Source organism: Pogoniulus pusillus, chromosome 5, assembly GCF_015220805.1.
Source record: "Pogoniulus pusillus isolate bPogPus1 chromosome 5, bPogPus1.pri, whole genome shotgun sequence".
NCBI lineage: Eukaryota > Metazoa > Chordata > Aves > Piciformes > Lybiidae > Pogoniulus > Pogoniulus pusillus.
This window is the reverse complement of record NC_087268.1, coordinates 37177600-37202609: the sequence shown is the minus strand read 5'-3', so window position 1 is coordinate 37202609 and position 25010 is coordinate 37177600. Positions and strand designations below refer to the sequence as shown.

Here is a 25010-nt window from a genome sequence, read left to right as displayed (position 1 = left end):
TTCCCTAGGGAACCTGTTCTGGTGACTGACCACCATTTTGGAGTCAGGTGGAGACTTGGTGTTAAATTTCATAGAATCATAGAATAATAGAATCAACCAGGTTGGAAGAGACCTCCAAGATCATCGAGTCCAACCTATCACCCAGCCCTAGCCAGTCAACTAGACCATGGCACTGAGTGCCTCATCCAGGCTTTTCTTGAACACCTCCAGGAATGGTGACTCATATGATTGGTGATTGCTCTGGTTTCTAGCCTAACCAGGCCTCTTTGCAAGGCCTCTCCACCCTGCAGGGAGTCCACAGCTCCTCCTAATTTAGTATCATGACCATACTGCATGAGCATTCAACTCTTGCATTCAGGTTATTAAAAAAAAAACAAGCAAAAAAAAATATCTCTAAACTTCACAAGATTCCTGTCACCTTATTTCTTCAAAGGTGGTGAAGGGCCTCATCACTGGAGATGCTCGAGGTCAGGTTTGATAGAGCTCTGGGCAACCTGATCTGGCTAGGGACATCCCTGTTTAATACAGGGGGATTGCGCTAGATGACCTCTAGAGGTCCCTTCCAAGCCAGCATGTTCTATAATTCTATGATTTGCTTTAAGATACAGTGAATCCCACCTAAGGATGTCTGTGACCCTCTTATCAAAGGTAGCTCCTTAGCTGGTGAACAACTATCACAATAGGATCTCTGCAGCCTGCCCGCCTTAACTCTACCTTCAACCTAAGAGGCATGAACTGGGAGCAATGACCATCAGTGTAATGAACTAACTGGCGTAATTTATAGCAAAACAGGAGTGAAGGTTCATGCCATCTGTGGTAGAATTCTATAAAGGTGGTTATTTTTATGATAGAATCTGTTCTGAAAACATTCATGTGCTTTCTAAATTCTCACAATATCAAAAGGTTGAAAATCCTGTAAAGAAGTGTTTTAACTGACATGTAAGATGAGAGTATTCACTCTGCAAAGCTGTCCTTCAGATGGTAACCTTTTGGTCAGAGTTTATTGGGTAATAAATTCCAGGCCTTGCATTTACAGAGACATATAGATGTCCAGCATTATGCTTTGCAATTTCTGTTGTTACATCTGCATCAGCCTCGTAAGGTGATGCAGATTCCGTCTCATGTGCTGCACAATGAGTCATGTCCCTGCGTCTCCAGGCTGGCCCTACCCAGAGTTTGCTTCTTGCATTCACCACTACTTAAGCTTAGCTTCAGGTATCCAACAGGGTCTGTGTGCTTCTATGACATCAAAATCATATAATCTATATGTTTTTTCCATTTAGCCAGTTCAGTCTTTCAGTCGGTTCAGGACAGATATTTCATCCTGAAATAGTGCACATAGTTGTGTTGTAGAATCATAGAATCAATCAGGTGGGAAGAGACCTTCAAGATCATCCAGGCCAACCTAGCACCCAGTCCTAGCCAGTCATCTAGACCATGGCACTAAGTGCCTCAGCCAGGCTTTGCTTGAAGACCTCCAGGGTCTTCAAGACTCCACCACCATCCTGGGCAGCCCATTCCAATGGCAAATCACTCTCTCTGGGAAGAACTTCCTCCTAACATCCAGCTTATACTTTCCTCAGCACAACTTGAGACTGTGTCCCCTTGTTCTATTGCTGGTTGCCTGGGAGAAGAGGCCACTCCCCCACCTAGCTACAACCTCCCTTCAGGTAGTTGTAGACAGCAATGAGGTCCCCCCTGAGCCTCCTCTTCTCCAGGCTAAACAACATCTGTCTTTCACAAGCAATCACAGGTGAAAACAGTTCTACAAGTTGCAAGACAGAGGACAGTGAGGATGAAAGTAGTATGGAAATGCAGTTCCTTAATTTGAAATACTTTTTTTTTTTTCTTTTTGAAATAAAACCTGACTTTAATTAGCAATAATTGCAGGATCCTTCTATTTTCCACCTGACTCTAGTTTCATTTTACATGTAGTTTTATGGAAGCCTTTTATAGCTCTTACTAGTGACAATGGTTTTCCAAGCCCATCAACTGCTTAATGTTTAACATGACTTCTAATGTCCTTAACCTTAGAGGTTATCAGATTAGATATTCATTCCCTACAAGGGGGAAAAAGAAAAGAGGAATTTGCTTGGTTGATATTAAAGGTATATATTGAGTACTGTGTTCAGTTCTGAGCTCCCCAGTTTAGGAGGGACATTGAGATGCTTGAGCGTGTCCAGAGAAGGGCGACGAGGCTGGGGAGAGATCTTGAGCACAGCCCTATGAGGAGAGGCTGAGGGAGCTGGGATTGTTCAGTCTGGAGAAGAGGAGGCTCAGGGAGACCTTATTGCTGTCTACAACTACCTGAGGGGTGGTTGTGGCCAGGAGGAGGTTGCTCTCTTCTCCCAGGTGGCCAGCGCCAGAACAAGAGGACACAGCCTCAGGCTGCGCCAGGGGAAATTTAGGCTTGAGGTGAGGAGAAAGTTCTTCACTGAGAGAGTCATTGGACACTGGAATGGGCTGCCCGGGGAGGTGGTGGAGTCACCGTCCCTGGAGCTGTTCAAGGCAGGATTGGACGTGGCACTTGGTGCCATGGTCTAGCCTTGAGCTCTGTGGTAAAGGGTTGGACTTGATGATCTGTGAGGTCTCTTCCAACCTTGGTGATACTGCGATACTGTGATATTCTAAGACTACCCTCCAGAGGTTTGCTTTAAAACATGATCTCTTATTGCTTAGGAAACCTCAAAGGTACGATTAGCTTTACTTTTGCATTGTTACTAGTGCATGAATAATTGAAAAATATTATTTCTTTCAGAAAATTCAAACAATGTTCATAAAAGTATTGCCTTATCACTCACAACCTGAAGACACAAAGGTCTTCAGTCTTTGCTGAAGGCAGCAGACTTCTTTCTCCATACAATGCTTTGGGAAAAGTGGGTATATAGCAATATATAGGTACTAGTGGCATATTGACCTGGTCCTGAGTAACTGAAAAGACTGCAAAGCTGCACCTACTTTCTATCTGGAAGCTGTATAAAGCCTGGGTTTTTAAAAGTATATAGGAGTATCTCTGATCGTGGAATTAGTGCCCCTAAAGATCTGAATACAGTTTTTCCTCTGACTTCCTATGTAAGTATTTTATTGCAATGTACTTTTAAATGAAACATTTCTACAATAATAAGAAACCCATCAGTACTGACTTGGTGTCTTTCTGTGTTGTGGAAGGCCAATGGGCCTAAAACATGTCCTGGCTTGCCCTACCCTTCTGCTGATGGGTGAAGCAAGAGCAGGAGGAAAACAAAGGCTTGGGGCATTATGTCCCCTCCCAAAGTGATAAACAGGTAGCCACAGATGTTTATCCACTTGTGAATGTCTTGCTCTGGTTTCGCCTAATATGGTCAGTTTGGCAAATTGCTATTCTGATTGGTGAATCTCTGTGGACAAAGGAGATGTTACCCTTGGGCAAATAATATAAATGAGGTAAGCTGCAAGCAGCTGTGCTGCACTGCCTCACTGCTCTGCTTGGACAATGTACTCTGCCTTGTGCTTCAGACTAGCTTAGCCCTGATGTTTTGGACTTGAACTACCTGGGAACTTGAGTGCTTCAAGTTTGAGAAGGGACCTTAATGAGGACCATGAGGTGGTCCTTGGGGAGCCTCTTAGAGAGTGGTGAAGAGAAGGCCCTCAGTTCCTGCTTTTGGACATCCGAAGCCTGACTTCCTGCTGGAAGGACCTGCCTCTGCCACAAGCCGCCACTGCTCACGGCACCAAGACAAGCAGTTCCAATACTGCCACAAAGGAGCCAAGGGACTATCGCTAAATTTTGTTCCACCACCCTGAGTAGAACAGACTTTCCCTAGGGCTCCACGCTGCCTATTTATGAGTGGGGTGGAACCATTTTGTGGCTATTCCAATTTACTGATGCTCCTAAATTACTAAATTGCCCATAAGCATCCTTGTGAAGATTCTTCCAACCGAATTAGACCCCAAATTTAACTAGTTAGTGTATAGTTTGTGGGCAGGGCTTTTGGACACAAAATAACTACATGTTTTATAATTCCTGCCTTGTTTATTGCCCCAACAAATTCATTCCGTTAAGAAGTCATAATGGTGCATGGCAAACAGTCACTTCAGATCTGTGGGAATCTCCCATGAGGATTTGGTCAAGCAATGGGAACAGATAGTTTAGGTTCTATTTTGTTTTTAGTGTGTTCTCAGACAGTTGAAAACATCCATTTACATTGTTGGCAAAAAGAGATTTCCAGAAGGTGCTTGCCTTTGATCTCCTCTAGTACTATGCTGTGGAAGTTATCAAGTGTTGTCTGAGCTGCTAGAGCAAAATTTGCCCTCTGAGTGCTCTTATCCATCAGAGCCATGTCTCATATCTCTAACAGCTGTCACAGCTTTCTCACAGAGTTATCTCCGTCTGAAGGAGAGCAGGTGTTATTTCTAGCACTCCTTTGTGGCCTGGCATCAGCAGTCTCTCACTGTCACCACAGGACCATGGCAGTGCTCCAAGCTGCATGTTTCCCACAAACACCGGATGGCAGGGATCTAGGGATTAACGAGAGGGACCACACCTAATTTCTGGTATAAAACTATAGCACTCAGGCTCTTTGCTTCACCTACCTGTATTCTTTTGCCTCCATTCATATTAGAGGAATATTAAGAGAACAAGTGACCATCATCCCAAGAAGAGCAGGTCTCATTTTCACTTGCTATGGGTATACACTCTGGTCTCATGAAAGTCATGTTCTTAGATCAATTAAAAGAGTGCTTCCTTTTCAATGCCTCTTTCAAGTACAGGAAACAGATGGCTCTCTCTATGCTCTATGACTGTTGCCTCTTGATGTGAAGAATCTTCAGAATTTTAATTTGGCATATGCAAGGGCAGTGATCTCTGCTTTAACAGGCCTTTTGTATCTTGAAGATATCTAGGGATGCTACGAGAGACCAGATTGCAGCAGTTCCTTAAGCTATGGTAGCCCTATATGTAGCTGCTATAAAAGGAAAAAATGTCAGTCACTACAGTGGAGAACACTGTGCCTCAGTGTATTGCCTGGCTGGCTGTTCACAGAAAGTGGTTATCAGAAGGAAGAACAGTCAGTATTTCACCTCTCTTACCCAGATGAATAGACCACAGCATCCCTCACATTCACGACCCCCCTTTCTGCTAGCCAGAGCAAAATTGTGTAGGAGGATCTAGACAGATCCAGATAACCTAACTTGCCTATCTAAAGTTCCTGTTTACCTATTTTTGATGAATGAGATGAGAGCATTATTTGGTCTGAAAGAAAAATTCTTAGAGGATTTGAAGCAATGAGTGTCAACACTCACGAGTTCAAACTCATGAGCCTAAGAAACTTCAACGTAGTTTTTACCTTTGGATCTGTCATTTCTTTACCATCTACTCATGATCCAATCTGTGGCTTACTGGGCTCCTCAGTTCAAGAGAGATGTTGAGGTCCTGGAACGTGGCTAGAGAAGGGCGATGAAGCTGGTGAGGGGCCTGGAACACAAACCCTATGAGGAGAGGCTGAGGGAGCTGGGGGTGTGCAGCCTGGAGAAGAGGAGGCTCAGGGCTGACCTCATTGCTGTCTACAACTATCTGAAGGGAGGTTGTATCCAGGTGGGGGTTGGTCTTTTCTCCCAGGCAACCAGCAATAGAACAAAGGGACACAGTCTCAAGTTGTGCCAGGGGAGGTCTAGGCTGGATGTTAGGAGGAAGTTGTTGCCAGAGAGTGTGATTGGCATTGGAATGGGCTGCCCAGGGAGGTGGTGGAGTCACCCTCCCTGGAGGTGTTCAGAAAAGCCTGGCTGAGGCACTTAGTGCCATGGTCTAGTTGACTGGATAGGGCTGGGTACTAGGTGTGACTGGATGATCTTGGAGGTCTCTTCCAACCTGGTTGATTCTATGAGTCTATGACACTCATTAAAATACATTGAGCAATGTAAATTATGTTTTTTATGCCTATTTATTTTCATCAATGAAGTATTCAAATAAGATTTTCAAAGAATACAGCGTAGGATTTCAAAAAGAAAAAGTAGTAAAAGTTCCTCAGTTTGAATATAGTAAAACTTCCCCAACTATTTTCAAGGAAGCTTATGCTACTGGCTTTCCACAATGAATTCAATAAGGGCATTAATGGTATCTTGAATGATGACATTCAGTAGCCTAAGTCAGAAGAAGAGTTATCATGCAAGTGTAGCATACAGTATGCACTCTACTTGCAAAGCCTTAGGGAAAAAAAGCAGAGGCATTGTAGGTGATCATTGTGGTTTTCAGTTGCAGAAAGGAAGAACCTAAAAGGAATGCCTGTTATTTATTTATTTTCCTCAAATAACTTTTCTGCTTTTGTTGGCATTGGTCTAGTGTAAGGTGTCCCTGCTCATGGCAGGGGGTTTGGAATTGGATGGTCTTTGAGGTCCCTTCCAAGCCTGACAATTCTGCAATGTTGTAACATCGTGGAAAACTAAAGGAAACACTAAAGGAAGGAACTACTTCAGCTATTTTGCAACAGAGAAATGACAACAATACTGCCATCTTCTCTTTCAGCTATATTTCAAAACCAGAGTACATTAACATGAGCAGTACATTATCTTTTGTTGTCTAAAGGTAGACTAGTATTTGTGTCTGTAAGCCTTACTTCTACATTCTAACAATTTTGGACATAGAATCATAGCATTATAGAATCAACCATGTTGGAAGAGATCTCCAAGATCATCCAGTCCAACCTATCACCTAGCCTTATTCAATCAACTAGACCAGGGGTCCTCAAACTTCTTAAACAGGGGGCTGGTTCACTGTCCCTCAGACACTGTTGGGGGCTGGACTATAGTTCAGTTCTAGCACAGTAGTGTCAGAGGCCAGACTATAGTTTGGTTCCAGCACAGTAGTGTCAGGGGTGGGACTGTAGTTTGTCAGGGGCTGGACTGTAGTTTGGCTCCAGCCCAGTCGTGGCAGGTGCTTTGGGGCTGCAGAGGCTGGCAAATGGATTAAGTGGCAGGAGTGGATGCTTGGTTTCCCCCCCAACGCCTGGCTGGGGGAGGGCTGCGGGGGGTGTTTCTGTAAATACTGGTGGGCCCAACTGAGGACCCTGGGGGGGCCATATCTGGCCCGTGGGCCATAGTTTGAGGACCCCATGTCTCTAAATGCCCCCTGCAGTCTTTTCTTGAACACCACCACCACATATTTCTCTCTCCACTGATACGCTTGCTAGCTTACATTAACTTGATGCTTTCTTCTCTACTCCAGAAGGTGTGGCTGTGAATCCCTCTTTCTTCTGCCTTTCTCTATGCCTCAGTCATGAGTGGTGTTCAGACAGTGATCTTGGCATGCTCATCTTGCTGAGCCAGGCATCATTTGTTTGTGGGTGTAGTCAGAAATGACTTGCCAGGCTGTCCCAGGAAATGTTTGACTAAGCAGTAAATTGAACCCAGCTTCTAAACTGTCCTTCATACCACGTTCCTACCATCTATTTGTCTTTGTGTAAAATATCCAGGTAGGTCATGCTGCCACATCATCTATTTTACAAAGAAGTATTGATGGTTTTGGGATGGTGGCAGCTGCACATCCATCCACTAGTGATATTGTGTTCACCTTTACAATACACACTTGGATTTGAAATATTGTGCATTAGAGGGAGTACTAAAATGACTCACCTAAACAAATAATTGATATCTGAAGCTTCCTGTAATTGGGCATTATATCGATAGCAAGGATTAAAAATAATGATATGGATAATGCAATAAAACATGAGAGGTAATAAAACCCTGCACTTTGTCTTAACATATTTACTCCCTTACTTTCTTCTGATGTCTTCAACAGGACTAGAAGCTTAAGTTGCCCAGTCTATTGTTCACAGATTATGATATCATCTTAAAATGACATGCCTTTCAAACAGGTAGAAGGATACTAACATAGCCTTAAAACATGCCACTGATATTGTGAAGTGCAGAAAGCCCTTCTTAAGATGATGATTTTATAGTTTATTTTGAAGAGTGCAATGATGAAATAAATGTGATTAAAAGGGGAGCAGCTCATTTAAAAGGAGGTTCTTTTACAGTCTGCAGTAGTGTCATCAACCTGTAACCTTCCTTCTAACTTTGAAGTTTTTTTTTTGGGAGAAAGTGGGGAAGTGAAATTACAGAATTACAGAATTATTCAGGCTGGAAAAGACCTTCAAGATCATCAAGTCCAATCTATCACCTGACATTATCTAATCAACTAAACCATGGCACCAAGTGCCACATCCAGTCTCCTTTTAAATGTTTCCAGAGATGGGGACTCCAACACTTCCCTGGGCAGCCCACTCCAATGGCCAACCCGTCTCTGAGACCTTCTTCCTAACATCCAACCTAAACCTCCCCTGTTGCAGCTTGAGACTGTGTACCCTCATTCTGTCACTGGTTGCCTGAGAGAAGAAACCAACACTTCAAGGGATGGGGACTGCACCACCTTCCTGGGCAGCCCATTCCAATGGCCAGTCACTCTTTCTGAGAAGAACTTCTTCCTAACATCCAACCTAAACCTCCCCTCTTGCAGTTTGAGACTGTGTACTAGTCTGATACATAATAAAGCAATAGCTCATGCTGGGAATGAACACTTAGCAGACCAGAGGTGCTCGAACAGTTTCTTGGTTCTCCCAGAAAACAACTATCTTCTCAGACCTTTAATCTATTTCTGCTTTCCTGGTTCTGCCTTCATTGAAATCAATACAAAATAAACAAAACAAATTATTTATTTTTCTTTGTATTATCTGAAAAGGATGACTGTTAGGAGAGAAAAGTGCTTCTTTAGAAATCAGAGAGTTGAAGAGCTTTAATTTCAGTTCTCACGATTATGGATGCACAGCTTAAAATTTGAGAGTAAATGAGGCTGGCATTCTAGAAAAAACTCAATACAGATTAATTCAGATCCAATTATCTCTTATTGTTATCCTAGAAAAGAACACTTGGGTTACCAGAATATCAAACAGTAGTTGAGGTTCATCACAGAAAAATTAATAGATAAGCTAAGAAAGAGAGAGCTTCTGTTTTCACTCATGCCAGTGCTAGAGATAGATTAACTGAGAAAGATTTAATTCCATGAGCCTTTTTTAGCCCTCAGCTGTTTGAGTTTGGTTCCTATGATGGAGAACAGTTGGACATTACTCACTTTAGTCCCGTGATACGACCTCATCCAACCTGTAGCACACTCCCATCAACCTGTAATAGGAAATCTTAGGAAAAAGGACTATCACTGGAAACCAAGCTCTCTTTATTTAGTGATTTGTTTGATCCTTGAGTGGACAAACCTCAGAAGAATCACCAGCTAACAAAAGTAAAAAGTCAAACTGGATGGAATCATTTTCTAGAAGCCTTCATTACACTTGTCTCTCTTCCTAGACTTTCTGAGGTATTATGCACTTGCTTTAAGAAAACCATTTCCCTTAGAACTAAAAAAGTGAGTATAGATTGTGTGCCAGAAGTAGGAAAATTTTACCTATCCCACGTGAATTTTCAGTGACATCTAACAGTTACATGTATTTTATGTGTGTGTTTATATATCTGAATATTATGTACATGCATATAGCAATATCTAATTAACATGAAGAAATAAATCCTCTTTAGGAAAGATGTTAAGCCATAAAAAGGTGCCATATATATATCAAGAGCCAAGTTAGAAAGACTTTTGCCATTTAAATTGCCAAGTTAAATAAAGCACAAATGAAACAAACTTGTCCCTCCAGGCTTTCATAAGCCTACACTTGGGAGCTCTTGGAAGCTAACTTAGCACCAATTGTATCTTATTTAACTTGGCCACTTAAAGGGCTAGCTCTTTAGCAACTTGGCTTCCACTGACTGTATAACACCTTTGTGTGACTGACCTTCTCCTCTCAACTTTCCCTCATTTAGTGCATGCTGAATGGTTTTGATCAGATCTAATTTATGTGATTTTTGGCCAATTAGTTTAAAAGACAAAACCAAATCTTTAAAGGATACGTCTGAGAACATAAGCTTTAATTGGATGGAAATGGACCTGTTCACATGTTTTTTGCCTTAGCTCAGAGTGCAAGTGTTGAGTGCAAGATGCCTGGTTTTGCCTGCTGACTGTGCCACCCTACAAGGAGCTTTTCCCAAAATCTGATAGATAAACCTTCTGTGTTCTTGTGCAGGGTTCATACACCACAATATAGAAGTGCTTTTCCCTGCAATGGGAAATCTGGATTGGACACCACTATAACAGGAAATGGAAAGGGCAGCCAGTATGTTACTGAAGATTTCTGTCTTACGGCAGGGCATGCATGTGGTAGAGCCAGATGGTATGGTTTAAAGTGCAAAGAGATTGAGGTCTTGAGCTGTCTGGAAAACCTATGCCTGAAAGAGACTAAATGAGAGAATGGGTATCTTGTGGAACAGTTTTCAGTAAAGAAAAGAAGTTGCTTTAACATTAAAATGCTATTGCCATATAAGGCATAGAAAACGGAACTCCAGATCTCAGATCATGCATCATACCATCAAGACACTCCAACTCAGGTAGAATTCTAAGATAGGATTCAGTGAAATGAGAATCAATGACAATGTGATCTGAAAGAAACAGTGTGTTGCAATCTTTGCAGATTATTACCTATGACAATTGAATGCTTCGAAGTCATAGTAATGACAGCAGTAAAAGCCTTACACAGATTAGATAGAAAGAACACAACTTTACTTCCCTGATGTGCATACATCATCACATATGTGGTTTTGTGCCACCTTCTGATCTATCAAGAAATTCTAGTCAATGCAATACAATCTGTCCATTCAAGGTAATGCATGGATGGAGCTGCAAAAGGAGAAAATGAAAAAGGGCCAAATATGATACCCATGAACACTAACTTGTATAAAGATGGATTTATTGATGGGAGGATAAGAGAATGAGTGTTACCCATGTCCTTGGTGATAGTGACACTGTAACATATACAGTGCACAGTATTCTTTATGCTGTTTTGCCAGCACCTAGCCCTCTGTTAAACCAGTTAGGATATGACTGAGTGGAAAAAGAAATGCCCAATGAGGTTTTCTATCCAGGAGATGCAATTTAGAATAAACTGAAGTGATGCATCATATTCCTGCCTTCCCCAGTTGGAGCTTTGATTATATGAAACTTATCCTGCTGTGAAACAAACCATGGGGCTAAAGTATCAAGTGTTATGACTGCTTCTCAAACACCTGTGGAATTTGTGGTAAAATATTATTCCTTTTTTCCATCTGAAAGGTTTATAATAAGCAGTTACAACTGAAGACTATTAAAATGAATGGGTAATATAATAGGTAAAAAGCACTTAATAATGCTCTTGTACTATCTCCTCTTACATTCTTCTGGTTTTTTGCCTGGCATCAGACAAGTATTTGTTGGCTGATGAGTTGTAAGAGCATAGGACTGGAAGCGACTATCATTTGATTGACACTGGCCTTGCACTCTAAAAAGAAGTGCTTTGTGAAGCTTTTACAAAATATCAACCTGAGGGAAGTCATCATGATTTATTATACATATCACAGGTGGTAAGAAGAGGAGACAATAATACTACTAATGCTGCAAATGCCTTTAATAGAGGAAATTGATCTAATCAAAATGCCAGAATCATAGAATCAACCAGGTTGGAAGAGATCTCCAAGATCATCCAGTCCAACCTATCCCCCAGCCCTAGCCAGTCAACTAGACCAAGGCACTAAGTGCCTCACCCAGGCTTTTCTTGAACACCTCCAGGGAGGTGGTGACTCCACCACCTCCCTGGGCAGCCCATTCCAATGGCAAATCACTCTCTCTGGGAAGAACTTCCTCCTAGCATCCAGCCTATACCTCCTCTGTCACAACCTGAGACTGTGTTCCCTTGTTCTGTTACTGGTTGCCTGGCAGAAGAGACCAATCCTCACTTGGCTACAGCCTTCTTTCAGGCTGTTGAAGACAGCAATGAGGTCATTTGAACATTTTAATGAAACTGAAAAACATAATTGCAGAGAAATTTCAGAAGATATCAGCAGAAATATTGTTTGAAATGAACAGAATGAATGTTCCAATTTTCTCTGAGATGTAGTTGCACTATTATAATTTTAGTCTACAACATCTTCTCTGTAACATAGAGCTCTTTTCTATGGGTTCCCCCTGGTAATTGAAATAAACAGGAGTGTTTTTTAGGGAATCACTATGTACAAATTAGGCTATGAAAAAACAAATGTCTGAAACTTTAACCTTCAGTTTTGTACAAGTGCCCGTATTATAAATACATTCTGGCTTGGTCTGTTTTTCTATGAAAATGCAGGTAAGGATACAGCCTGGAGACAGTCATTATTAGAATGATCTACTGAAGCCACAGTGATTAGAAGTATGAATCTGAAGCCCTTTTTCTCTTAAGAGACTGACTGTGCAAAAGTCAGACTGCATGAAATAGGCTTTATTGTGGAATGGAATGAAAGAATATTTACAGCAATGGAAAAATGACACAAAATCCAATTGACTGAAGTAGAAGACAGAATAAAGTAAACAGCATTTGGGGTAAATATACTGATTCTCAAGATTGTCCAATAATTAATTAATTGTTTAGTATGAAACACTTCTTTCTGCCTTTCAAGAGCTGTGGCCTGCACAGGTCTCTTAGAAGTGAGAAGAGAATGATGAGAAGGCTGATTGGCCAAAGGCTGTGAGGAAGCAGAGAAAGTGTAGAGGATGAGAAAGGAATCCCTTACCTGGATAGGATTCTAAGGTTGCAGCACATCAAGGAGGGTAGTTCCCATCTTCAAAGTAAATTGGAGAGGACTGAGCATCTCTAGCCTTAGCCAAAGCCCTGGGATTCATGTCTTTAAGTGCACAGATAGAAATTTAAGACCTATCCACTGTGTTTCAAAGGGAAAAATGTTTTCAGTGTAAGCACGAGCTGTGATGTGCTACAAGGGTCTGAAAACTGGCTTTGCAGCAACTTATTTAATGATGTATAGTTGGGCTACAGTCCTGTTTCCAGCTAAGCCCAAGGAAGTGATGTCTCCAACAAGGATGAGAAGTACATTTTCTAGTGTTCAGGATGGAGCAGCTCTGTAGGACTCTTGTCTGTGTGGGTTAAGCATATCATAGGCTCTGAGAACAAGCAAGGTGATGATATACAACCTGTGAAAGGGTAGTGATTCATGAGCATTTTTATCCAGATGAGCCAAAGGGCCAAGGCAAACCATTCAACAGCATGTCCAGGAACGTAGTAACATGCTGAATATTTGTTTCCTCTTGCTCTTTTGGTTGGTGTTTTCATTTAGTTGGGTAAATAAAGGTCCTTTTTAATAGAAGCACATGCAGCCTGACAATGCTCCATCTCTGTGTTGTTCAGAGCTAAAAATTAAACCGTTTAAGATCTGTTTTTATACTCCATCTTGGCATCTCATATATCTGATGTCAGATTTCAAGAACAAGATATACAAGGAGGCAATAACTTTTTCACACATTTTGCAGTAGATAATATTTATGGTCCTCTGTTCTTTGTATTTGAACATGCTGTGCTGGCATGTGCTGCTGTGCAGCCAAACCATTTGATCTCAGGGAGTCATTATGCAAAATGAAATGTTGGAACTCAGCTCTTCAGCTCTCATCATATGTCATGTTAAATGCTGATATTTTCACATTTCTATGTAAATATTTCACATTATTTCAGAAGTCTAGCTTCAGAAAAGAGAGTGAAAAACAAGACAAGACAAAATAATTTAGGCTACTTGGGAGGGAGAATAAATGCAGCAGGATGGCAATTTTTCTTTCCATTGAAATGGTAAGTTACAGATCTGAGGTGACCTGTGAGTTTAAGTACACAGTTCCATGCTCTTTTTAAAACTATTGATGTCATTTAGTTTGGTGGTATAGCATGGCATGGAATTCATCCCACAGTTTTTGTAGCCAAAAGCTTCCATGGTTCTGAATACAAAGTAAGTTTTTGTTACAGTTCCTTGAGAGATGGAGTACTTGCTATCAGCCAGGCCAATATCTTAATGGATCAATTGAAGTCAATATAACTACAATAAGAGATTTCAGTTATCTAAAATTAACCTGAAACCTGAATCCACAAATTTCTATCATCTATGTAGAACCTTTCTCCATAAAAAAAAGTAAGACCTCCCTGTGTAAGTTCAGTATCAGAGTTAGGGATATGAGAGAGAATGAGTTTGTGCAGGCTGATACTTATGAATGGCACAGTAAAATGATGTTGAAATATTTTATATATCCTCAGGTTGTTTTATAAGCTTTGCACTAAGAATACATAAATTTGAAACAATTACAGTACACCACTACCTAATGACACAATAATGGTGGAGAACAATACTACCCTGGGGGCGTTCAAGAAAAGCCTGGATCAGGCACTTAGTGCCATGGTCTAGTTGACTGGACAGGGCTGGGTGCTAGGTTGGACTCGATGATCTTGGAGGTCTCTTCCAACCTGGTTGATTCTATGATTCTACTCAATTATTTTTGACAAGTGGATTGCTGTGGAAGTTGTCTGTGGCAGTGAAACAGTGCATTATCCTATATATCTCCACCTTTTTTTCCCCTGAATCAAATTAACCAATCATAGAATCAAATGGGTGAAGGCTCAGAAGGAAAGACCTGCACTGCAGCCAGTGAAACTGAAGTATTTTTGGAAGTTACAGAGCAAACTGGACACTGGAATGGGCTGTCCGGGGAGGTGGTGGAGTCACCGTCCCTGGAGCTGTTCAAGACAGGATTGGACGTGGCACTTGGTGCCATGGTCTAGCCTTGAGCTCTGTGGTAAAGGGTTGGACTTGATGATCGGTGAGGTCTCTTCCAACCCTGATGATACTGTGTGATACTGTGTGAAACCTGACTGAAACATTTGCTTGAAGGAACAAAATGAAGGCAATCTTTATATTTACCAGAGTACAGGTTGAAAGGGAAAATAATATTATTTCTTGTTTTCTTTTTTCTTCAGTTTTATAGCTGTCCAACGCTCACTTGTTAAGCCAAAGTGCATATCTTTCAGCTGAATTCCTGTCTCGTACCTCCTGAGATTTATCTGATAAGAAAAGTTGTTTTTATCTTTGAAGCTGTAAAGATGAGACTCACTGGTAAAACTCTTTGGCACACCCTGCTTGATTCAGCATGTAGTTAAAGACAGAACAGTAAACTTTGTGTTTCAATGGCAAATCTTAAAGCTTTGACTTAGTTAACTGTTTCTGATCTCTAAACTTTCAAGGTACATTTTCAGAAAGAAAACAAGGAATATTGAAAAATGTTCCTTCTTTGGTTATTCATGATACTATTCACAAAGACAATGTCTGGGGTAAGGTAGAGGGGTGGGAGAAGGTGGAAGGGTGGTTGGGAGCCCACTCAGGTTTCTGGGAGGGATGTTTTGTTTCTGTATTACCTTTTACCTTGTGTATTTCTGTGCATAACTGTATATACTGTAAATATCTGCTTGTATATTGTGCTAGCTGTAAATATAAGCTTCATTCAAATTTCCAGAGCTGGCTGAGTCTAGTCTGGGTGATTTCCAAAGTGTGGGGGTAACACCCAAACCACTACAACTCTGGCCACAGAGATTCTCCTGTGGGCATCCCCAGGGGATGGAGCCTGTTTTGTGTTTTAGGAGAATTGCAATCCTGTGATACTGCATTGTTGATGTTATGGTGCTCTTCTAAGGGGATAAAACACACAACTCTGGATTAAATGTTGTGATGAAAGTAGAAATACACGTATTCTATTGGCTCAGTTCAGTTATTTTGCTGGGGAGTCTGGAAGCTGCACTCTACTGTATGGTAATGCTCTGTACACTCCCCCTCATCCCTAAATATTATTCTCTGTGCTCTTGGATCATTTTTATCTCAACCTTCAAGTGAAAAGCAGGAATGTAAGCAGTTTTATTGTCTCCAGGGAAAGTTGTCATGCTGCCTGGAAGACAGGACTTTTGCTCTTGAAAATGGCCAGTCCCTCAAAGACAGTGGAAACCAGTCAAGAGCAGACCTACAAGGACAGCTTGGTGTACAGGCTGTGCGGTAAGGGTGTTGAGATATGCTGAGCACAAGTGTAATAAAAATAATTAACTGGTTGAGCCTTCATTAGGGAATTGAGAAATGTGATTTAAATCTCCTTAGATAGAAAAGGAAATTGAACTCTTTGTCTCCTTCAATCCTTACAAGCAAAGGTGATTTGGCTAACATACACTAAGAAGGAGAGGACAAGGGAATATAAAACGTATCATCAGTGACAGCTACACATGGAAAAAAGCAGCAGGAAAAAAGCAGCAGAACCCCTCTGTTGCTCTAGGACTTGAATAGAATTGCTTAGAACATGACCTTTAGACTGAGTCCCTGAGGGGAAGCTGGTCTGAGAACTCTCTGTTTCTAGGGCTGTGCTAGTTTGAAGCAGAGTAGAATGTTTTGGTGAGAAAAAGTAGATCATAGGCTGTGAAAGGAAAACAATGGTGATGTCTACTGCCCTCAGAGTCTTGCTGGAGAAGAAGGGTATACATTAGATAACACTCTTGCCGTTTTTGTCTCACTCTCTGGCTGGGCTCTGGCTGAGCTGCATCTCCCTAACCTCATCTTCCACTCATCTTTGCTTCATAACCTCTTGGCTGAACCTCTATTCTTCCTTAGGACTCGGGTAAGGTTGAGAGGGGCAGGGGGAAGGTGCAGGGGTGGTTGAGAGCCCCTTCTGGGGACTCAGGTTTCTGGGAGGGCTGTTGTGTTTCTGTATTACTTTTACCTTGTATATTTATGGATATAACAGTATATATTTCTAAAAGTGTGTGTGTGTGTAGGGTACACCCAAACCATCACAAGGGCCTGGGTAGGTTTTGGGGTAGACTTTTTTTGATCTGAATGGTGCTATATGTTACTTTCAGAGTCTGCATGCATGTGGTACTTAAATTGTCTGACCAACTCCTAGAGAAGCTGTAAGGTGCTTCTGGATTTCAGGCATACTTACTGAGTAGTGTTGACATTGAGTACAGAAAACAGGTATGTGCTTTTGCAAAGCTGTTTATGGATCTGAGTAACCTTGGAGCACTAATACTTCTCCTTCTGCTCTGTCAAAATGTTCTTCCTTATCATGTGGAGAATGCACAAGTGACTGTATCGCTGTATACACTTGAGTCACAGATTTCTGGAAACCATGCCTAAAGGCAGCACATCACCTCTGAACCTGGCCCTGTAGTTCTCTGCAGTTAAACACAAATAACTCATGCAGTACAATTAGCCTTCATAACATAGTAAAAAGTAGAAATTCTCCTTTGAATACTTCATCCCAGGGATCGCTTTTGTTATGTCTCATAGCCATCCACTGAATGAACAATAAAAATATGTAATGTTCAAAGGGCAGAATAAATGATATCAAGATCAAACCGTAAAGAAGAAAAGAACATTGCATCAAAGATATAACATTCTTTTGGGATGAACATGCTCATTTTTTTTTTTCACAAATGCAGGATCTGCTGCAACAAAGTAGAGATTGCTCTGACTGAAGTATCTACTTTGTTAATTTATCATTAACAGCATGCGTCAGAGCTGCCATAACTCAACAAGGAAACAATAGGGGAAAATATGCAGTCCTTACCCTCAGTTCTCTGATCCCACTCAAGCTGGGTGCTTTTGAGTTATGAAAGAAATAAATGGCATTGAGCACAAATTGTTAAATCTATACCAGTAAATAAGCCAAGAGGTGGAAATGTGCTTCAGTGCTGTCTCATGACTGTTTGCACCCTCTATAGCACAGCCTTATCTCTCGTGAGCTGGCACTCTCGAGTGGCACCAGGGTAGGGTGATGATGCATCCCTTCTGCTTATGCTGAGCTTTTTGCATGTGAGATGGACAATGCTGCTTGGCATTGGGTCATAGTCTGCTCTCTGGTTTATTTATCAACAAAAGTGTAGCCCAATCCTGCATCTCTGCTGCTATGTTAGCTTGGACTAGTAGCTGAACCCAGCCTATTCTCTCATTCATATGAGTGTAAGAGATGACTTATGGTCTAGCTTTGGAGGAAATGAAGTAGGGAAAAATAAGCACAGAGAATAAGACTGGCTCATTCTCCTGCTCTGCCCTCATAGATGGTACGAGCACAGCTGATGTGGCCCAACTGGCAGGAGAACAAGGAGTGGAATTGTGATCTCTGTTCACCACTACTTGGCCACAGCTTCCTCTCCCAGCCATCCCTGCCTTCACCAACCAACTCCTATGCATTTAGAAGGAACATAGTGTTTCTGGGCAGGTGCCTGAAAAGACCTCAAGGAAGATTTGCTGTGTCTGAGTGAATGAGTTGCAATGATTAGGCTGGCCATATTCCAGTGATGCTCCGAATGATAGAAGTGATTTTGATGATGGTTTTATGTTTTGTGATTCTGGGAGGTTTCTATTTTGTGTACCAAATGGCTTCTGTGGAAAAAGTCTGAAAGATGCAAAAGAATGGGTGAAGTAGGACAGAAGAGGATAAAAAGTAACTGATGTGATGACTGGTTCATCTATGGCAAATTATGTCTTCGTCACATAGATTTATCTGAATTTTCTCCTGTCTTCCCTATCACTAAACTGTTGCTTTCAGTATGTACTGCTTTGTCCTGCCACTCAGATGTTATTTCCCTTTCAATAGGCAAAATATTGGAAAACAGCTTATATTTTTCCTTAGATTTGGTGATTGCTGGAAATGACTACACAGATGTAAAGAAAGCCCTTAGAGCTCTGTTTATCTTGACAATGACAGAAGCAGGTGCTTAAGGAAAGGGCAGACATGGGCACATATCTCTGCAGCGTCCAGCAAACAACTATTAAAGGGTTTTTCTGAGCCAAAACCTCATTAATTAGTTTTTTTCCCCCCAACTTTCTTTTTTTGTCTATGTTGTGCATTAATTTTATCTCCTTACAAAAAAAATTCTCTTAAGCATATAATATATGTTCATCTATGCATGTTATATCATAGAATCATAGAATCACAGAATCAACCAGGTTGGAAGAGACCTCCAAGATCATCCAGTCCAACCTAGCACCCAACTCTATCCAGTCAACTAGACCATGGCACTAAGTGCCTCATCCAGTCTTTTCTTGAACACCTCCAGGGTTTTGTTCTGTCTCCTCAGAGGGTGTACTTTTATGGAAAATAGGTCCTTATCAGCTGTGGGTTATTTTAGGAGTTCAGGGCATACTTTTAAGGGAAGAACCTTAAGTAGAAAGAATTTGTATTCTACCTACAACAAATTAGCTACTGACATTAGAACCACATCACCAACACAACATGTAACCCTGACATGTTTATTAATCCCTTGCAGTTAATTCCACTTGTGGGGAATTAATTGTACCACCAAATCATTTAAACAGGGCCTTACCATCTCAATATGACCTCTTTGCATATATTTTGAATTCAAATGGGGGAAAGTGGTTTTTTTTTTTTTTTTTTTTTTTTAAATTTTATTAAATGTAATGAAATCTCCCAGATGAGTAATGCATAAGCTCATTGCAGAAGGAGGAGACAGAAGGTCTGCAGTCATATTTAAAAGAATGCATTGGGTTACCTTAAAGATATCTGATCAACATATCTAAGCCTATCTGTAGCAATTAAGTTATATCTATAAAATATGAAGTAATGTTAAATTATTGTGAGATGGAAAATCTAGGTCTATAATTGCTAATATTTCTCATGGTTGGAACAATTGCAGTAAATTAGAAACTGTGTGAAGAAAAAAAATAACTGCAATCTGTTTGTCTGGAACAGAAGCTATTCCTATCCATAACGATATCTTAGATATGTAGTAACCAGAAGATATACCACTTAAATGAACTTGCCAACTCCCTGTTGTGGTTAATAAGAGTTTTCTTCAATGTTGAGTTTTCTTTTCCTTTTCTTTGAAGTTTAAAAGTATTTATTGTGATTGCAAAAGTGTAGTAGTTTGGGAGATGTTCCCTCCCTATCCTGAATTCACCAGACTAACTCAGCTGGCTGAGAGTTAAGGAATGAAGCTATATTTACAATGTAGCACAAATTTACAAGCATATAACACAATCTATACAGATATTTACAACTATATACAAATATATACAAGTTAAAACTAATACAGAACTAGAAAACCCCTTCTGAACAGCAGAACTGCCCCGGAGGGCTCTAAGCCAACTCTCCTCCTGCTTCCTACTCCCTCCCTTCTTTCAGAATCTCTTACATGCAAGGGGTTGGATGTGGAAAGCCAACAAGGGATTAGAAGAAAAAAGCATTAGATTGGGTTACGCAGGCTCTGGCAGAGTTAGTTAATGTGGCAGCAGCAGCCAGAGACTGAGTGATTTTGTTTATATTTCCTGGTTTTATGTCTCTCAGCAGGACCTACGAGTGATACAGACATCACTACTATTTTCTTTGCAGAGCAAGTGATCTAATTTCTCTCATTAAAATATTCCAATTAGCCTCAAACCAGCACAAAAAATATTTCTCAATCTGTGGATTATTAGAAAATCTAAAGTCTAGTAGTTGTGCCTAAATTCATAGAATCATAGAATCATAGAATCAACCAGGTTGGAAGAGACCTCCAAGATCATCCAGTCCAACCTAGCACCCAGCCCTATCCAGTCAACTAGACCATGGCACTAAGTGCCTCATCCAGGCTTTGCTTGGACACCTCCAGGGACAGTGACTCCACCACCTCCCTGGGCAACCCATTCCAATGGCAAATCACTCTCTCTGTGAAGAACTTCTTCCTAACATCCAGCCTATACCTCCCCTGGCACAACTTGAGACTGTGTTCCCTTGTTCTATTGCTGGTTGTCTGGGAGAAGAGACCAACCCCCACTTAAAAATGAAGATCTTCATTTCAACTTTTTTTTCCCCCTCATGTTTTCTTAAATCAATTCTTATCTGAGGGAGGGAGCAGATTTATGACCTTTTAAGTGAAATATTTTTCAATATATTGCAAGGGTCTTAGGAGCTTGGAATCATCCTATGTGAATCTGACTGTGGAGGGATTTGTACAGACCAGGGAAACCCTGCAAAATAAGGATGACTTACACAGAAGTCACAAGGAGGACATGGCTACCTAGACAAGTGTCTGGTGCCATTTTTGGTGCTGTAGGGCAATGGTAGGTGCAGGCAAGAAACAGGACCTGCAAACTTTCTGGAATGGAAGCGGAAAGCCAGACCAGACACCCCAGCGTATCTCAGATCACACTAGATGCTCATGTTCAGGAAACTGAATTGCATACTCAGTTCTGCATAATCTCTTTGTCTCCTTTCAGAATTCCTCATGTCCTAAACCAGGTGTCTGAGGAGCGTGATGGCTTACTCTCTAGAGAGATTTGTCTTTCCCTACCAACAATACTGACTGCTTGTTTTCAGGCAGGGAATAAGCTCAGTGCTGGAAACTTACTTGTAGATGGCTAAATGCAATGGAAATTAATTTGAGACAGTAATACCATTCTACAGCGTATCCATTTATGAAAACATTGAGACCCTTTCAGGGCTTTCAATTACACCGCTGAAATTCCAGTTTGAAGACTGGCAAACACCCTGGCTAGTAACAGTTACTTTTACATGAGACATTTTAAGTTAATTTAGTCCTCAATTTAACTGAGATGTTAGTGCTCTTGGAGCAGAATGAATATTCCTGATGAATCAGAAACTGAGATCTACTACCCCTCATTTCTGGCTTGAAAAATCCAGTTTGGCTTGGACTGCCATTTGGTTGTGATACTATTATACTATATTTGGGTTAATTATGGACACGAGCAAGCAACACAGTTAATGTGGGGAGAGCAGGAACATCCTTGTCAAATACTGAACAATGAAGCTTTGTGCCTTGGGAGACAGGCAATACTGTTGTTTTAGTTTTGCTTTAAGTGTACAGTATGTTAATTGGTTGGACCATTAAAAAAAACCAAACTTCAGTTCTCCTTCCTGAGGCTGCCCAAAACAATACTGATTGGCAGAGATCATAATAGTGGGTTTTGATCATCATAACCTGATTAGTCTGAAACAAGAAGCTCATACAAACATAATCTGCAAATCAATTTGTTTGTTGATTCTGTTCAAATTCATTCTCTTCTGAATAACACAGCACATTATATGACAGAATCAATTCTTTTACCTGTGCATAGGTCAGCTGAGAAAGTAGCTATATTTTCATAGGAGATTAGAAACACCCTACAGAATTTCCCCCCCACCCCTAATTTTCTTTTACTCAGTTATAAAGACCTATCATCCTGGTTGAAGGAAACATTACTGGGTACTAATAGTCTTTATACATAAAAGTAATTAAGACAAAAAGGAGTCTTCTCTTCAACTACTTGCTTGTTGAGTTGGGTTTTTGGGTGGTTTTCATGGGTTTTCTTCTGTTGGAGAGTGAAAAAAAGGAGGTGTTTGGTCAAAGCCAGCCTATCTAAATCTACTTTATAGAGACAGACAATTCCAGTGGACAGCTCATTCTATAACAGGAGTCTGAGATAGTGAGCATGATTAACTCTGTGGTGGTGCACCTCTCTTTGCTGACTAGGGAAGACACCTCTTTATACCCAGATTTATGGCTACGGACTGCAGTTTGACAAACGTGATTGTCATATCCTTGCAGACCTTATAACTACAGACCTTGGGATGAGCTAGGCATTAATTCATCTGCCATTTCAACTTCTAGGGCTTGTCTATCCTTAGACAGACATCAGCTTATTTTACCTGCAGTGGTTTGAGAACCAGCAGTCCAGTAGAGTTAAGACTAGGAGGCTACTCAGGCTCCCTAAACATAAATGGCTGTCTAAAAGTCGACCAGCTGTGTTAACCTAGTGCACACTAAAGCATCTGTATACCTTCTTAGCTTGAATTGATAAATCCATGATTACAGGTATGTGTAAGACTTAATCCGATTTGGTTTCTGTTAGCCTGATCATCCCTGCATGATGCTTTTAACCTCCACATCCAGCAACATCCCACCTGCAGGTTGTCTCAGTGGATAGAAGGATTTCTTAACAAGTAAGGATGATATTGCCTTTCTTTGAAAGGATTTTCATGATGGAGGATGTGAGAGATGATGCTGAGAAGGTTAAACAAGCTGACTTTGGCAAACTGAGCTTTTTTCTTTTGACAACACCAAGAAAACAGCAAGTGCAAGATGGGGGACTAACAGCCTCCTTCAGCTGAGAAGCCTGTATGTCAGCATTTATGTGGCTGACAACCTAAGGCACAAATCACCTTTCTGGAGACCTTTAGGGAAAGTGCATGACTTCTCCAAAAGTCCCTTACACTGCTGTGAAGTAGTCCACCCCAGCTTCAGCAGTGATGAATGATTGTTGATGTTGCCCAGGCTCAACAGCTGGAGATTTAATAGCTGTTACATTATCATAAACTGCTTCTGGCAATATTAACAACTCTGAGGTTTTGTTTGGGGCTTGATGTACTCTAGTGGTGCATGTTGGTAAGATCTTTGAGCTAATTTTATTTCATGTGAAGCCTGGGACATAAGATTCCTACTAAATGTAATTGTAATAGCTACAGAAACTGCAGCTTCCATTTTTCACCCGTGGTCAAGAGCATACATACATTAAAAAACATATATCAAATATGGCATCAGACATCTCACATTCATTTAATTTGAATCAGGTAGCCCAGAGAGGTGGTAGATGCTCTGTGCTTGGAAACATACAAGGTCAGAGTGGACTGAGCTCTGAGCAATCTGATCTAGTGGAAGATGGTCCTGTCTCTTGGAGGGGTGGTTAGACTAGATGACTTTTAAAGGTCCCTTTCAACTCAAACTGTTTGATGATTCCAGAATTATTAAACATATTCATTTTACAAATAATCTGAGGTGGTTTTGTCACATCTCAAAGCCATAAACCTAGTCTGCATGTTAGATTTCAGTCTCATTTTTTTTTTCACCTTAAATTATTCCAGTAGGCCAAATTAGAAATAGTTTCTTACTTTATTCAGTTCAGTTCAGTGTTTATACAGTTGCTTTAAATACAGACACACATGTAGTATAAGCAAGACAAATTATTATTCTTCAATGTATTTAAAAATCTACTTAAAATATACATGGAAGCATTGAGGTTTAGCATGGGGGAAGAGTAGCAGCTTGATGTGTAGTAAAACCATGATTCTAACTAACTTCCTGCTGCCCGTTTTTTGACAGACATGGGGTAAAGACAATAGCTTTTTTACTACTAATATTACAAATAGCAGCTTATCCTTTTCTCCATGAATGTGCTCTTTCATAGTTATTATTCTTCTGTAAAGGACTTCACTACATTTTTCTTTTCAATCTTCATTTTAGAAGACTCAACATGCCTCACTGTACGCTAACTCCTCTTAATTGTTAAACTCCTCTTCGGACTCTGAACTCCTCCCTGTGAAAGTGAAACAGCTTCAAGCTTCCCAGAACATAGGAATGTTTTGAGACCTTTTCCCCCACATATGGTAGACAGAAATAATTTGTTCCTTGTTTAATACTGGGAACATTTCTGCAGCAGTGGAAAGCAGTATGTCGGGAACTTAACATTCCACAATTTCATTTGTGTTTGTAAAAAAAATCTGCCACACTCACAACACCTTGGAAGGTCTGGGTGAATATGACAGAGGTGTATACTTTCTGTGTTTAGATAGTTGGCTCATTCTTGAATTTTTTGGTCAGCCAACATCTCACTCATTTAATCTGAGGTTCTCTATGTGTTTTCTTTACGTAAGATCTACACGACTAACGTACCCATAAAAAATTACAGCTGAGAAATTTACTGCACTCTTTCATTTAGAATTATACTAATTTTCCCCATACTCTTGGGACAACTTTCCATAGGTACCTTTGAATTTCCAGAGGCAAATAACGTGTGTGTACATGCAATTATTTCTGTCTGTGGTCCATATAATTAAAATCTTGAAGTTATCAACCACATCAGTGTCTATATGTCAAGGCACCTGGTGCGTTTGAATTTACTGACTTCATAAAATAACAAGGCTATATAACTTTCTGCCAGCACTATTGTCTCAGGTTAGCAGGGGTGAAAGTAGTCTTGAATGAAGCAGGGACAATTTTGTTCCACTTTCAAGTACTGATTATTTCTTATACTTTCAGAATCTCTGCTTGTTCTTTTGCACACAACTATCTGTC

The 25010-nt window shown here is 40.7% G+C and overlaps 1 long non-coding RNA gene across 1 annotated transcript in view; it reads left to right on the top strand.

The window, feature by feature from the left end:
- The window catches only part of LOC135175713 (uncharacterized), a 125272-nt gene that overhangs the window by 37191 nt on the left and 63071 nt on the right, over positions 1 to 25010 (top strand). The window lies entirely within an intron of this gene.